Genomic DNA, 12139 nt, shown 5'->3' with positions numbered 1-12139 from the left:
TGGACCCCGGGGCTGTCCAAGACCCGCACTCTGGAGCAGGTCTCGCTCCCCTCCACTCTCCTCCTCTCTGTGGCCTCTCCCAGGCCTCTGCCAGCAATTGGGACCTCAGGCCGATGGATCTCCTCTGGCTGTGATGTGGGCCAGGAGGTTCCCTACCCAGGATCGCAGCGTGAGCTGGGTGCACAGCCCTCTTTTGGGAGGAGGGTTGCCGCTCCTGCACGCTGATCTGCCCCTGAAGGCACACACTCCTCAGTAGGCTCTTTCCCAGATCTCTCTTCTGTGCCCCGGGGCAGTTTGATCCTGACCTGGGTGTACGGGGTCTGGTCTGCAGGCCTGTCCCCTGGACGCTGGAGATCAATCCCTGACCCTGCCAAGGGGAGGGGTGCTGGTCTTGAATCACCTACAGGGTGCCCAAGCTGGATCTATTTCACTCCACCTCAGGATTTGCCGCTCTCTCCTGGAGTCCCCAGGCAAGTAGGAACTGGGAAGGCTGGCGGGTAGGAAACACGCAGTCTGAGTACCCCTCAGTCTGCTGTAGGGCCCCAAAAGGAAAGGTCCTGTTCCTTTGAGATGTCTCCGTGTGATGGCTAAATTGTCCTCTGGACACCCATGGGTAGGGAGGGGGAAGGAGAGAATGGAGCGACAGATATGGGACACAACAGGCCAAGAGCGATACCGAGCTATAACATCAGCATACTATCGTGGAGCTGTAGGTGCCTTATTGGTTTATGACATTGCTAAACATCTCACTTATGAAAATGTAGAGCAATGGCTGAAAGAACTGAGAGATCATGCTGATAGTAACATTGTTATCAGGCTTGTGGGCAATAAGAGTGATTTACATCATCTCAGGGCAGTTCCTACAGATGAAGCGAGAGCTTTTGCAGAGAAGAATGGTTTGTCATTCATTGAGACGTCTGCTCTAGACTCTACAAATGTAGAAGCTGCATTTCAGACAATTCTAACAGAGATATACCGCATTGTTTCTCAGAAGCAAATGTCAGACAGACGTGGAAATGACTTGTCTCCAAGCAACAATGTGGTTCCTATTCATGTTCCACCAACCACTGAAAACAAGCCAAAGGTGCAGTGCTGTCTGAACGTCTAAGGCATTTCTCTTCTTCCCTAGAAGGCTGTGTATAGTCCATTTCCCAGGTGTGAGATTTAAATATATTTGTAATTCTTGTGTCACTTTTGTGTTTTATTACTTCCTTATACTTATGAATTTTTCCATGTCTTAAGTCTTTTTGATTTTAGCTTTATAAAATCATCCACTTGTTCTGAATGACTGCAGCTTTTTTTCATGCTATGGCTTCACTAGCCCTAGTTTAATAAACTGAATGTTTGGATTCCTCAAAAAAAAAAAAAAAAGATGTCTTGAACCCAGACTACCTGATTCCAGTTAGAATGAATGAAGGAAGGAATGCTTCTTTGAGTAGTATTATAATAGACACGGAAGATCCAAAACACCGCCTAGAAAATACTGCAATAATAATAAATGTAACCATATTCATAGCAAACAAGCAAAAACAACAACAACAAAAAAAACAAAAAAAAATACGTTATAGGTTTGCATAACTTTGAGGAACAAGGCAGTGTAAAGTTTTCTGTCAAACACACGTAAGAAAGGAGATGTAATTTCGTTGGATGAGGTTAACCTTTAAGTGGTTTGGACGTACATATGGAAAGGCATACTTTTCTCGGAGAGAGCTGATACACCTTGGGCACTGTATAAGTTTGTATAACTTTGAGAAACAAAGCAGTGTGTAGAGCTTCCTGGCAAACACACCTAAGAAAGGAGAAGTCATTTCGTCGACAATGTGTAACGTTTAGGTGGAATGGAGTTACATATATAAACGCATACATTCTCTTAGAGAAAGCAACTAGACTTTGGGCCCTTTATAGGTTTGCATACCTTTGAGAAAAAAAGAAGTGTGCAGAGTTTCCTGTCAAATACACCTAAGAAAGGAGAAGCCTTTTTGTGGGAAGAGGGTAACTTTTAGGTGGAATGGAGTCACATATGGAAACTCATACATTGTCTGAGAATAAGGAGCCAGAAATTAGGCACTATATAGGTTTTCGTAACTTTTAGAAACAAAGCAGTGTTTAGGTTGTCTTGTCAAACGCAACTAAGAAACAAGTTATTATTTTGCAGGAAGACGTTAATTTTAGTCGGCTAGCAATTGCATATTTCACACGTACATTCTCTCAGAGAAGGCTAATATACACTGGGCACTTTACAGGTTTGCATAACTTTGAGAAACAAAGCAGTCTGTAGAGTTTCCTGTCAAACACACCTAGGAAAGAAGTCATTTCAGTGGAGGATGGTAACCTTTAGGCGAATGGAGTTACATATGGAACTGCATACATTCTCTGAGAGAAAGATGAAAGACGTTGGGCACTTTTTAGGTTTGCATAACTTTGAGAAACAAAACACTGTGTAGAGTTTCCTGTCAAGCTCACCTAAGAAAGGAGAAGTCATTTCATTGGAAGAGGGTAACTTTTAGGTGGAATGGAGTTTCATATGAAAACGCATACATTCTTTCACAGAAAGCAGCCAGACACAGGGCACAATATAGGTTTGCATAACTTTGAAAAACATTACAGGGTTTTGATTTTCTTATAAAACTCGCCTAAGACACAGGTAGTTATTTCACAGGAAAAAGTTAATTTTAGTCAGCAAAGAATTATATATGGAAACGCATACATTCTCTCAGAGAAAGCTGGTAACATTGGGCACTTTTTAGGTTTGCATAACTTTCAGAAGCAAAGCAGTGTGTAGAGTTTCCTGTTAAACACACCTAAGATAGGAAAAGTCATTTCGTTGGAAGACGGTAACTTTTAGGTACAATGGAGTTACATATGGAAATGCAAACATTATTTCAGAGAAAGCAGCTGGACACTGGACACTTTACAGGTTTCATAACTTTGAGAAACAAAGCAGTGTGTAGAGTCTCCTGTCAAACACACCTAAGAAAGGAGAAGTCATTTCCTTTGAAGTCTGTAACTTTTAGGTGAAATGGAGTTACATATGTAAATGCTTGCATTCTCTAAGAAAAAGCTGATAGACAATGGGCACCTTATAGGTTTGCATAACTTTGAGAAACAAAGCAATGTGTAGAGTATTCTGTCAAACACACCTAAGAAAGGACAAGTCTTTTGGTGGGAACAGGGTAACCTTTAGGTGGTATGGAGTTACATATTTAAACTCATACCTTCTCTCAGATAAAGGAGCCAACATTGGAAAGTATATATGTTTGCATAACTTAGAGAAACAAAGCAGTGTTTAGATTTTCTTTTCAAAACCACCTAAGAAACAAGTAGTTATTTTTCAGGAACACATTAACTTTAGTTGGCTAGCAATTACATATGGAAATGCAGACATTCTCTCAGAGAAAGCTGGTAGACATTGGGCACTTTATAGATTTGCATAACAATGTGAAAGAAAGCAGGGTTTAGAGTCTCCTGTCAAACACACCTAAGAAAGGACAATTCATTTCATTGGAAGAGTGTAACCTTTAGCGGGAATGGAGTTACATATGGAAACAAAAACATTCTTTAAGAGAAAGCAGCCAGACACAAGGCACTATATAGGTTTAATAACTTTGAAAATAAAACAGTGTTTTGATTTTCGTCTCAAACTCATCTAACACACAAGTAGTTATTTCACAGGAAAAAGTTAGCTTTAGTCGGCAAAGAATTACATATGGAAACGCATACATTCTCTCAGAGAAAGCTGGCAACACTAGGCACACTATAGGTTTGCATAACTTTGAGAAACAAAGAAGTATGTAGAGTTTCCTGTCGAACACACATAAGAAAGGAAAAGTCATTTCGTTGAAAGAGGGTAAAATTTAGGTGGAATGGAGTTACATATGGAAACACATTCTCTCAGAGAAAGCTGCTAGACATTGGGCCCTTATAGATTTACATAACTTTCAGAAACAAAGGAGTGTGCAGAGTTTACAGTCAAACACACCTAAGAAAGGAGAAGTCCTTTGGTTGGAAGAGGATAACTTTTATGTTGAATGGAGTTACATATGGAAACGGATACATTCTCTCAGAGAAAGCAGCTAGACATTGGGCAATTTATACGTTAGCATAACTTTGAGAAACAAAGCAGTGTGGAGTTTCCTGTCAAACACACCTAAGAAAGGAGATGTCTTTTCATGGGAAGAGGGTACCTTTTATCGTGGAATGGAATTACATATGGAAAAGCATACATTCTCTTAGAGAAAGCAGCTAGACTCTGGGCCCTTTATAGGTTTGCATAAGTTTCAGAAACAAAGCAGTGTGTAGAGTTCCCTATAAAACACACCTAAGAAGGGAGAAGTCTCTTTTTGGGAATGGGGTATCTTTTAGCTGGAATGGAGTTACATATGGAAACTCATACATTCTCTCAGAGAAAGGAGCCAGACATTGGGCACTATATATGTTTGCATAACTTGAGAAACAAAGCAGTGTTAAGATTTTCTTGTCAAACCCACCTAAGAAGCAATAGACATAGGGCACTTTATAGGTTTGCATAACTTTGAGAAACAAAGTAGTGTGTAGAGTTTCCTGTCAAACTCACCTAAGAAAGGAGAAGTCGTTTTGTTGGAAGAGGGTAACTTTTATGTTAAATGGAGTTACATATGGAAACGCGTACAGTCTCTCAGAGAAAGCAGCCATATATTGCGCACTATATAGGTTTGCATAACTTTGAGAAATAAAGCAGTGTTTAGATTTTCTTCTCAAACCTACCTAAGAAATAAATAGTTAATTCGGAGTAAGATGTTAATTTTAGTCAGCAAAGAATAACATATGGAAACACATACATTCTCTCAGAGAAAGCTGATAGACATTAGCACTTTACAGGTTTGCACAAGTTAGAGAAACAAAGCAGTGTGTATATTTTCCTGTCAAACACACCTCATCAAGGAGACGTCGTTCCGTTGGAAGAGGGTAACCGTTAGGTGCAGTCTAGTTACATATGGAAACGCATACATTCTCTGAGAGAGAGCTCAGAGACCTTGGGCACTTTATCGGTTTGCATAAGTTTGAGAAACAAAGCAGAATGTAGTGTTTCTAGTCAAACACACGTAAGAATCTAGAAGTCATTTCATTGGAATAGGGTAACTTTTAGATCCAATGGTGTTATCTATAGAAACGCATACATTCTCTCAGAGAAAGCTGCTAGACATTGGGCACTTTATAGGTATGCAGAACTTTGAGAAAGAAAGCAGTGTGTAGAGTTTCTAGTCAAACACACTTAAGAAAGGACAAGTCATTTCGTTGCAAGAGGGTAACTTCTAGGTGGAATGGAATTACATATAGGAACGGATACATTCTCTCACAGAAAGCTGCTAGACATTGGGCACTTTATAGGTTTGCACAACTGTGAGAGAGAAAGCATTGTATAGAGCTTCTAGTCAAACACACATAAGAATTGAGAAGTCATTTCGTTGGAAGAAGGTAAATTTTAGGTCTGATGCAGTTATATACAGAAACGCGTACATTGTCTCACAGAAAGCTAGTTGACATTGGGCACTTAATAGGTTTGCACAAGTTAGAGAAACAAAGCAATGTGTATATTTTCCTGTCAAACACACCTCAGCAAGGAGACGTAGTTCTGTTGGAAGAGGGTAACCGTTAGGTGCAATCTAGTTACATATGGAAACACATACATTCTCTAAGAGAGGGCTCAGAGACCTTGGGGACTTCATAGGTTTGCATAAGTTTGAGAAACAAAGCAGTGTGTATATTTTCCTGTCAAACACACCTAAGAGAGGAGAAGTCATTTCGTTGAAAGAGGATAAATTTTAGGTGGAATGGAGTTAAATATGGAAATGCAAACATTCTCTCAGGGAAAACAGGTAGACATTGGGAACTTAATAGGTATTTATAACTTTGAGAAACAAAGCAGTGTGCAGAGTTTCCTGTCAAACACACCTAAGAAAGGAGAAGTCTTTTGGTGGGAAGAGGGAAACTTTTAGGTGGAATGGAGTTACATGTGGAAACGAATACATTCTCTGAGAGAAAGCAGCTAGACTTTGGGCCCTTTGTAGCTTTGCATAACTTTCAGAAACAAAGCAGTGTGTAGAGTTTTCTATAAAACACACCTAAGAAAGGAAAAGTCTTTTCGTGGGAAGAGGGTAACTTTTAGGTGGAATGGAGTTACATATGGAAACTCATACATTCTCTCAGAGAAAGGAGCCAGACATTGGGCACAATAGGTTTGCATAACTTGAGAAACAAAGCAGTGTTTAGATTTTCTTGTCAAACCCACCTAAGAAACAAGTAGTTATTTCACAGAAGTTAATTTTAGTCAGCTAGCAATTACATATGGAAAGGCATGCATTCACTAAGAGAAAGTTGATAACATTGGGCATTTTATAGGTTTGCATAACTTTGAGAAACAAAGCAGTGTCTATAGTGTCCTGTCAAACACACCTAAGAAAGGACAATTCATTTCGTTCCAAGACGGTAACATTTAGGGGGAATGGAGTTACATACAGAAACCCAAACATTCTTTCAGAGAAAGCAGCCAGACACAGGGAAGTATATAGATTTACATAACTTTGAAAATAAAACGGTGTTTTGATTTTCTCATCAAACGTGCCTAACACACAAGTATTTATTTCACAGGAAAAAGGTTAGTTTTATTTGGCAAAGAATTACATATGAAAACGCATACATTCTCTCACAGAAAGCTGATAACATTGGACACTTTTTAGGTTTGCATAACTTTGAGAAACAAAGCAGCGGGTAGAGTTTCCTGTCAAACACACCTAAGAAAAGAAAAGACATTTTGTTGGAAGAGTGTAACCTTTTGGGGGAATGGAATTACATATGGAAATGCCTACATTCTCTCAGAGAAAGCTGATAGACCTTGGGCATTATATAGGTTTGCATAACTTTGAAAAACAAAGCAGCGTGTAGAGTTTCCTGTCAAACACAACTAAGAAAGTAGAAATAATTTCTTTGGAGGAGGGTAATTTTTAGGTTGAATGGAGTTCCATATGGAAACTCATACATTCTCTCAGAGAAAGGAGCCACACCTTGGGCACTATATTGGTTTGCATAACTTTGAGAAACAAAACAGTGTTTAAATTTTCTTGTCTAACCCACCTAAGAAACAAGTAGTTATTTCGCAGAAATACGTTAATTTTAATCGGCAAAGAATAACCTATGTAAATCCATACATTCTCTCAGAGAAAGCTGATAGACATCGGGCACACTACAGGTGTGCATAATTTTGAGAAAAAAAAGCAGTGTGTAGACTTCGCAGTCAAACACACCTAAAAAAGGAGATGTCATTTTGTTGGAAGAGGCTAACCTTTAGGAGGAGTGGAGTTACATATGGAAAGGCATATATTCTCTCAGAGAGAGCTGATAGACCTTGGGCACTTTATAGGTTTTCATAACTTTGAGAAACAAACTGGTGTGTAGAGTTTCATGTCAAATACATCAGAGAAGTTGTTCAGTTGGAAGACGGTAACTTTTAGGTGGAATGGATTTACATATGGAAAGCAAACATTCTCTTAGAGAAGGTGCTAGACATTGGCCCCTTTTTGTGTTTTCATAACATTGAGAAACAAAGCAGTTTGTAGAGTTTCCTGTCAAACACACCCAATAAAGGGGAAGTCTTTTTGTGGGAAGAGGGTAATTTTTAGGGGGAATGGGGTTACATAATTTTAACTCATACATTCTCTCAGAGAAAGGAGCCAGACTTTGGGCATTATATAGGTTTGCATAACTTTGAAAAACAAAGCAGTGTTTAAATTTTCTAATGAAACCCACCTAAGAAACAAGTAGTTATTTAGCAGGATACTGTTAATTTTAGTCAGCTAGCATTTACATAGGAAATGCATACGTTCTCTCAGAGAGAGCTGATAAACATTGGGCACTTTATAGGATTGCATAACTTTGGGAAACAAAGCAGTGTATAGAGTTTCCTGTCAAACACACCTAAGAAAGAATAAGTCATTTCGTTGGAAGAGGGTATCTTTCAGGTGGGATGGAGTTACATGTAGGAATGAAGACATTCTCTCAGAGAAAGGTGATAGACTTTGGGCACTATATAGGTTTGTATAACTTTGAGAATCAAATCAGTGTTTAGATTTTGATGTGAATCGCACCTGGGAAACAAGTAGTTATTTCGCAGGAAGAAGTTAACTTTACATGCAAAGAATTACCGATGGAAACGCATACATTCTCTCAGAGAAAGCAGCTAGACATTGGGCACTACATAGGTGAGCACAACTTTGAGAAACAAAGCAGAGTGTAGAGTTTCTAGTCAAACACACCTAAGAAAGGAGAAGTCATTTCTTGGAAGAGGATAACCTTTAGGTGGAATATAGATATATATAGCAATGCATACATTGTCTCAGAGAAAGCTGCTAGACATTGAGCACTTTATAGGTTTGCAAAACATTGAGAAACATAGCAGTTTTAGAGTTTCTAGTCAAACACACCTAAGAGACGAGAAATCGTTTCGTTGGAAGAGGGTAACTTTTAGACCGAATGGAGTTACATATAGAAACGCATACATTATCTCAGAGAAAGCTGGTAAACTTTGGGCAATTTATTGCTTTGCACAATCCTGAGGAACAAAGCGGTGTGTAGAGTTTTTAGTCAAACACACCTAAGAAAGGGCAAGTCATTTCGTTGGAAGAGGGTTACTTTAGGTCAAATGGAGTTACAGGTAATAACGCATACATTCTTTCAGAGAAAGCTGCTAGCCATTGGGCATCTTAGAGATTTGCACAGCTTTGACAAGCAAAGCAGTGTGCAGAGCTTCTTGCCAAACACATCTAAGAAAGAAGAAGCCATTTCGTTGGATGGGGGAAACTTTTAGGTAGAATGGATTTGCTTATTGAAACGCATACATTGGCTGAGAAAAAGCTGCTAGCCATTGGTCATTTTAGAGGATTGCCCAGCTTTGAGAAACAAAGCAGTGTGCAGGGTTTCTAGGCAAACACACCTAAGAAACTAGAAGTCATTTCGTTGGAAGAGGTTAGTGTTTAGGTGGAATGGAGTTACATATAGAAACACATACATTCTGTCAGAAAAAGCTACAAGCTGGTAAACATTGTCACTTTGTAGGTTTACACAACTTTGAGAAACAAAGCAGTATGTAGAGTTTCTAGTCAAACACACCTTATAAAGGAGAAGTCATTTCGATGGAAGAATGTAACTTTTATCCCGAATGGAGTTACACATAGAAACGCATACATTCTCTCACAGAAAACTGCTAGACATTGGGCAATTTACAGATTTGCACAACTTGGAGAAAGAAAGCAATGTGTAGAGTTTCTGGTCAAACACACCTAGGAAAGGAGAAGTCATTTCTTTTGAAGAGGGTAACTTTTAGGCTGAATGGAGTTACGTATAAAAACGCATAAGTTCTCTCAGAGAAAGCTGGTAGACAGTGGGCAATTTATAGGTTTGCAGAACTTTGTGAACCAAAACAGTGTTTAGCGTTTCTAGTCAAACTCTCCTAAGAAACTAAAGTCATTTCGTTGGAAGAGGTTAACTTTTAAGTAGAATGGAGTCACATACAGAAACACATAGTTTGTCTCAGAAAAGCTGCTGTACATGGGGCACTTTATAGGTTTACACAACGTTGAGAAACAAAGCAGGTTGTAGACTTTATAGTCAAACACACCTAAGAGAGGAGAAATCATTTCTTTGGAAGAGGGTAACTTTTAAGTGGAATTGAGTCACATATGGAAATGCATATATTCACTCATAGAAAGCTCCTGGACACTGGGCAATTTGTAGGTTTCTACAAATTTGAGAAACAAAGCAGTGTGTAGAGATTCTTCTCAAACACACATAAGACAGGAGAGGTCATTTCGTTGGAAGAGAGTAACCTTTAGGTGGTATGTAGTTACATATAGAAATGCATACATTGTCTCAGAGAAAGGTGCTAGACATTGGGCAGTTTATAGGCTTGCGCAAATTTGAGAAACAAAGCAGTGTGTAGACTTTCTAGTCAAACACACCTAAGAAGAGAGAATTCATTTCGTTGGAAGTGGGTAACTTTAGGTCGAATGGAGTTACATATAGGAACGCACACATTCTCTCACAGAAACTTGCAAGACATTGGGTACATTATAGGGTTTCACTGCTTTGAGAAACAAAGCACTGTGTAGAGTTTCTAGTTAAACACACCTAAGAAAGGAGAAGTCATTTCTTTGGAAGAAAGTAACTTTTAGGCCCAATGCAGTTACATATACAAACGCATACATTCTCTCAGAGAAAGATGCTAGACACTGGACACTTAGGTTTGCACAACTTTGAGAAACAAAGCAGCGTGTAGAGGTTCTAGTCAATCACACCTAAGAAAGAAGTCATTTCGTTGGAAGAATGTAACCTTTAGGACAAATGGAGTTATGTATAGAAACGGATACATTGTCTCAGATAAACCTGTTAGACATTGGATAGTTTACAGGTTTGCACAACTCTGAGAAACAAAGCAGTGTGTAGGGTTTTTATTCAAAGACACCTAAGAAACTAGAAGTAATTTCGTTGGAAGATGGTGCATTTTATTTGGAATTGAGTTAAGTATAGAAACACATACAATCTCACAGAGAGAGTTGCTATACATAAGGCACTTTAGCGGTTTGCACAACTTTGAGAAACAAAGCAGAGTTTAGAGATTCTAGTCAAACACACCTAAGAAAGGAGAAGTTATTTGGTTAAAAGAGGGTAACTTTTAGGCCGAATGGATTTACATATAGAAACGCACATATTTTCTCAGAGAAAGCTGGTAGACATCGGGCAATTTATAGGTTTGCACTGCTTTTTGAAACAAAGCTGTTTGTAGAGTTTCTTGTAAAACACACCAAGAAAGGAGAAGTCATTTCATTGGAAGAATGTAACTTTTAAGCCGAATGGAGTTACATATACAAACGCATACTTTCTCTAACAGAAAGCTGCTAGACATTGGGCAATTTATAGGTTTCCACAATTTTGAGAAACAAAGCAGCGTGTAGATTTTCTAGTCAAACACATCTGAGAAAGGAGAAGTCATTTCGTGGGAAACTTTTAGGTGGAATGGATTTACTTATAGAAACGCATACATTCACAGAGAGAAAGCTGCTAGTCATTGGGCACTTTAGAGCTTTGCACAGCTTTGAGAAACAATGCAGTGTGCAGGGTTTCTAGGCAAACACACCTAAGAAAGGAGAAGTCTTTTCGTTAGAAGAGGTTAGCTTTTAGGTGGAATGGAGATACATATAGAAATGCATACAATCTGTCAGAAAAGCTACAAGCTGTTAAACATTGGGCATTTTATAGGTTTACACAACTTTGAGAAACAAAGCAGTTTGTAGAGTGTCTAGTCAAACGCATCTAAGAAAGGAGAAGTCATGTCATTGGAAGAATGTAACTTTTCCCGAATATAGTTACATATAGAAACGCATAGACTCAAATTGAGAATGCTGCTATACATTGGGCATTTCATAGGTTTGCACAACTTTGAGAAACAAAGCAGTGTGTAGAGTTTCTAGTCAAACCCACCAAAAAAAGGAGAAGTCATTTTGTTGGAAGGGTGCAACTTTCAGGGCGAATGGAGTTACATATAGAAATGCATAAATTCTCTCAGAGAAAAGTTCTCGAAATTGGACAATTTATAGCTTTGCAGAACTTTGGGAATCAAAGCAGTGTGTGGAGTTTCTGGTCAAACACACCTAGGAAAGGAAAAGTCATTTTGCTGGAATTGGGTAACTTCTGGGCTGAATGGAGTTACACACAGAAATGCTTACATTCTCTGAGAGATACGTGGTAGACCTTGGGCAATTTACAGGTTTGCAAAACGTTAAGAAACAAAGCAGTGTGTAGAGTTTCTAGTCAAACATTTCTAAGACACTGAAGTAATTTCGTTGGAAGAGGCTAATTTTGGGTGGAATGGAGTCACATACAGAAACGCATACATTCTCTCATAGAAAGCTGCTAGACATTCGTTACTTTATAGGTTCGCACAACTTTGAGAAACAAAGCAGTGTGTAGAGTTTCTAGGCAAACACACCTAAGAAAGGAGAAATCATTTCGTTGCCAGAGGGTAACTTTTAGGTGAAATGGAGTTATATATAGAAACACATAAGTTCTCTCACAAAAGGCTACTAGAAATTGGGAAATTTATAGGTTTGTA

The 12139-nt window shown here is 38.8% G+C and overlaps 1 pseudogene; it reads left to right on the top strand.

Annotated features, from left to right (window-relative positions):
- Positions 1 to 634: 634 nt before the first annotated feature.
- Positions 635 to 1108, top strand: LOC105826843 (annotated as a pseudogene).
- The last annotated feature ends 11031 nt before the right edge of the window (positions 1109 to 12139 follow it).

Source organism: Propithecus coquereli, unplaced genomic scaffold (assembly GCF_000956105.1).
Source record: "Propithecus coquereli isolate 6110/MARCELLA unplaced genomic scaffold, Pcoq_1.0 Scaffold926, whole genome shotgun sequence".
In the NCBI taxonomy this organism is placed as follows: domain Eukaryota; kingdom Metazoa; phylum Chordata; class Mammalia; order Primates; family Indriidae; genus Propithecus; species Propithecus coquereli.
The sequence above is the reverse complement of the archived record's forward strand: the minus strand, read 5'-3'. Positions and strand labels throughout refer to the sequence as shown.